The sequence below is a fragment of the Cajanus cajan genome, chromosome 5 (assembly GCF_000230855.2).
Source record: "Cajanus cajan strain Asha chromosome 5, NIPB_CcT2T_4, whole genome shotgun sequence".
NCBI classification, from domain to species: domain Eukaryota; kingdom Viridiplantae; phylum Streptophyta; class Magnoliopsida; order Fabales; family Fabaceae; genus Cajanus; species Cajanus cajan.
Window position 1 is genome coordinate 9,946,491 of NC_138521.1, and position 5,126 is coordinate 9,951,616.

At 35.2% G+C, this 5,126-nt stretch overlaps 1 pseudogene; it reads left to right on the forward strand.

Moving 5' to 3' along the window:
* Positions 1-984: 984 nt before the first annotated feature.
* Positions 985-2,593, forward strand: LOC109808512 (aspartyl protease family protein 2 pseudogene; annotated as a pseudogene).
* Positions 2,594-5,126: the final 2,533 nt, after the last annotated feature.

The following is a 5,126-nucleotide window of genomic DNA, read 5'->3' on the forward strand; positions in this document are numbered from 1 at the left end:
GATATGATGATGTATTAAAATTGTTGATGTTCTATGTTATGTTGCATATATATTGATACTTTAAACTTTAGTTTACCCTTACGTGTTTTTATATGATTTGGACTATAATGACCATACGTAGCATGAGAGTAGGATAATGATAGATATGAAGTTGTGTAATAGAGACCACTTAGTAGACTTGGAACCGAATGTTTCTCTTGATATCTACTTTTAGGTGATTTTTGTATAAAAAGTAGTAATTGCTTAACTGACAACTTAGATTGTATAATTTACATTAACATAATTATTATACTTATATTGCATATATTGTTGAATAATTGTTTTTATTTTTATATACAGGTTATGTAATACATATTCTTGTAATTATAGGTATACAACTAAGATATTAGTTTTTCACTACTATTTGTTTGGTTTTAAATATAGGAATGATAGTGGATTGTTACATTGGTAAATAATTTCAAAATCTAATGATTAATAAATATTAAATTTGTAAGATCAAAGTTCTTTGTTTTTAAAAATAGGATAGTTGAATGTTTCTATTTGAAAAATGAGAGACTAAAATTTCAAAAAAAAAAAAAAAAAAAACTAAAAGTATAATTTAACTAAAATATTTTAGTAATATTTTTTCTAACGAAAGTAAAAAAAAATGGGTAAAATATTGAAGACTCTCAACGGAGTGATCGTAAATTTAAACCTCTACATTCTATTAATTTATTTTATTCTTTAATTATCTTGTAAGCCGTGTTCCTTTCGAACTCTTGTATACATTATAAAATAATAAAATATAAAAATGTAAACATTTTAAAAAATAAGCAGAAAGAATCTTTGTTTCAAGTTTCAACAGACCACAGGTAATAATTTTGTTCCTTATACAGGTAAATGAATAACTTGGTGCATGCAGTTAAATTAACAGAAAGTGTAAAGTGGAAGTAAAAAATAAAAATTACCAAATGTGAACTCTAACATCATTATATAATTCCCTGTCACCTTCCACTTCCATAAACTCTTGTACTACCATTTTCCTCTCTCACACCAAAATGGAACTGAAACTAAAACTCATAACCCCTTTACTCTCTTCCCTGGTGGCCCTGTTCCTATGCATCTCCGCCACTTCCACTGAAACCCAAACCCTTCCTCTCCGCACCCTCCCCCACCCACCCACACTCTCATGGCCCGAATCCGACACCACAGGACCCGACCCGGAACCCTTCTCCCTCCACCTCCACCACATGGACGCACTCTCCCTCAACAAAACCCCATCACAACTATTCCACCTAAGGCTCCAACGCGACGCCAAAAGAGTCAAAACCCTATCGTTCCTCGCCGCAGCAAACCAAACCCGACCCGCAGGGTCAGTCGGGTCGGGTTTCGCAAGCTCGATAATCTCGGGTCTTGCTCAGGGTAGCGGCGAGTACTTCACGCGCCTAGGCGTGGGAACTCCACCAAAGTACGTGTACATGGTTCTCGACACAGGAAGCGACGTCGTCTGGCTCCAATGCGCTCCCTGCGCAAAATGCTACTCACAAACCGACCCGGTTTTTGACCCGCTAAAGTCCAAATCTTTCGCCGGAATCCCATGTGGGTCCCCCCTATGCCGCCGTCTGGACTCGCCGGGGTGCAGCCGGAAAAAGGGTCTTTGTCAGTACCAAGTTTCGTACGGCGACGGGTCTTTCACGTTCGGAGATTTCTCCACCGAAACGTTGACGTTCCGACGCGCGCAGATCCCGCGCGTGGCGTTGGGATGCGGCCACGACAACGAGGGCCTCTTCGTGGGCGCCGCAGGTTTGTTGGGCCTGGGCCGCGGCGGGCTGTCGTTTCCGGTCCAGGCAGGATCCCGGTTCAACAACAAATTCTCTTACTGCCTAACGGACCGAACCGCTTCCGCCAAACCCTCTTCATTAGTCTTCGGCGACTCGGCCGTTTCGCGAACCGCCCGGTTCACTCCCCTGATAAAAAACCCAAAACTAGACACGTTCTATTACCTGGAGCTTCTGGGTATGAGCGTTGGCGGCGCCCCGGTTCGCGGCATTTCGGGTTCGCTCTTTCGGGTCGGCTCGAGCGGGGACGGTGGGGTGATAATTGACTCGGGGACTTCCGTGACGCGCCTCACGCGCCCTGCTTACGTGGCTCTGAGAGACGCGTTTCGGGTGAGGGCTTCGCATTTGAAGCGTGCGGCTGAGTTCGCGCTTTTCGACACGTGCTTTGATCTCTCGGGGCTGTCCGAGGTTAAGGTTCCGACCGTGGTGTTTCACTTCCGTGGTGCTGACGTGTCCCTTCCGGCGACGAATTATCTTATTCCGGTCGATAATAGTGGTACGTTCTGCTTTGCATTTGCCGGAACTATGAGTGGCTTGTCCATTATTGGAAACATTCAGCAGCAAGGCTTTCGGGTCGTCTTTGATTTGGCTGCTTCTCGGGTCGGGTTTGCCCCTAGAGGCTGCGCGTGATTATCATTATGGGAATCACTCTTTCCCTTTTTCTTTTTCATTTATGCCCAAACCCAAACTATTAGAGATTATTCAAGGAAGATTAATATCTTAATCTTTATGGTTTTTTATCTTATTGCCTAATGAAATGTTACTTGCTAGTCCAACAGTAAGAGCTATTTATATTATAATGACATTAGCATAAGAGTTAGTTCGTTTTAATGACAAAGATGAAAGACTAAAGTTTGAGACTTTGAGTGTAAGATAAGATAATGAAAAACTTATTAGTGGGAGATAATTCGTGTCAATTTTATAGGATTTCAATCTATTTTCTAAGATGAGTCAGTTATTTTTAATAAATGTTTTTTTTTGTACATTTGAGTAAATGTTATTTATTTAAGTTAATTAAATTTGTTTAATTTTTTAAATCATGTAAAGAAAAATAGTGAAAACAATTTATTTGTATGTTTGGTTTGAGTGAAACATAAAAGTAAAAAAAAAAAAAATATATATATATATATATATATAATGTAAAAACTTTCTCCTTTGTTAACTTTTCTTTCTTTCGTTTTAAGATGAAATCATACTCACCCTATGTTGTAGGTTGCTGAAGAATAAAAACAAAGTTTTTTTTTTATATCTATTATCACACATTAAAATGATCAATTATTAAAAAAAAAAGGTAAGATGATCGATTATAATATATGTTTAATGTTAATATATTATGTATAATTAGAGTCGTCTATTGAAATAATATACATATAATTTTATGTTCAAACTTTATTATCATTATTATAATTTTTTTGGATAAAGAATTTGATATATTGTTGATATAAAAACATTTAAATTATAAATTAATTAGTATTCTATTTAAGACTTTGATAAACCAACATCTTTCACTAGGAATTCAGAATAGGTATTCATTAAGTCTCTTAGCATGTAAGTGCTCAAATCTTGTATACCGTACACTACAAAAAAATGTGTGATTTGTGGCGGTTATTTTGGCAGTTTCTGGCGGTTAAAAATCGCCACCAATTGCATTACCGGCGTCGTTAATAATCGCCGAATCTACGGTCGCCAAAAATCGTTTGCGGCGTATATGTTATAAACGCTGGTTTTGAGTGTAAGAAAATTCAATCTCTTTGCGACGGTTTAGGACCGCCACAAAATTGGTTTTAAAGTTACCTATTTTACAGTTTCTGGCGGTTTAAAAGCGCCATAAAATTCATCTAAATTTTTGTATATTCATCATTTCTCGTGGTTTTAAACCGCCAGAAAATTACTTTTTTTTTCTTATTTACACTTTCTAACAGTTTTAAATCGTCAAATCTCACATTTTCTGATAGTTTTAAATCATCAACTAATGCACTTCATTCTACATTATATCAATGCATTTTTATTATTTTAAAAAATAGATTTAAAATTATTTTAAAAGCACATTCATATTATAAACTGAGAAATAATAATCTATATATTTTATGTATTTATCAAATAATTGCTTAAAATTATCACTAATTATATTAATTATTTAAAATTAATGATTATATTATATTGTTATTTAATTCAAGTAACTCTTAAATAATAATTTTACTTATTGAATTCTAAGACCATTTATTTTCGTAAATTCTACCTATAATTATACTATTATATAATGCCTAATTCTTTGTGATTAGCAACAACCAGGGTGCTGAAGAACTAGGCTCTGAAAAATCAGCTAGTATACAAATCCATACAAGCATTAGCAGAATCAAGGTAATCTCTCCAATAATAAATGTATACTATCCGGCTGAAAAATAACTTTCATGACTTTTGTGTAGATAGGCTTGACATGTTAAAAAATGATTTAATTTTGTTAATGTTGAACTTCATGACATTTAATCTATAAATTGGTCTTTGCTTGATGACATCAACTGGAGCTCATTTATAAAGAAGCCTGTAAGCTGTTCAAAAAATCAAAACAAAAGCAAGTTTACTATCAAGCCTCACCTTCCATGCATTTTCAAGACTTTGGTCCACGTTCTCTGCATCAACTTTAAGAGCTAGTGAACTTAGTAACTCTGCTTGTTGCATCAATGCGTTTATCTTTGGGTCATCCTTTTTAAGGAATGTTCCTTGAATCTTGTCGTTTTGGACTACAAAATCATGATAAACCAAGAGTTGCATTAGAATGATAGGTGACCAATGTTATTTCAGGCTTAACATATAAGAGGTGTTTTGGCTTATTTTCTATTTTCATTTTCAGGTGAAATGTTTTCACTTATAATTTAAAGTTGTCACCCCGTTTTCATTTAGTTTCCTCTTTTCCTTATGTTGATTTCAGTTTCACCATTTCCTTCACAAAATCTTGAAAACAGGAAACAAAAAAATGTGATATTTTTATAATTACTAGTGAAAAGATATTAACTGAAAATTTAATTGGAAAATCTATAAATTCTAACAAAACAGGACAAGGGCTCTGGAAACAGAATTTCACCGGGTCTTCTGGAAAAACAGAATTTCTTTCTCCATATACCTGTGTTTGAAGTGAAAAATAAAAAATAAATAAAAAAGAAGAAACATTCCCTTTAATTATATTCTAGTACAAACAATATAGGTCATTTTTCCAGTTCAAACTAGTGCGTCAAGTCTTTGCGAGAGAAAGAGAAAGACTTTGGAAAATGGGTACTCACAAACTCAATGTTTCCTAAATGAAGCACTGCT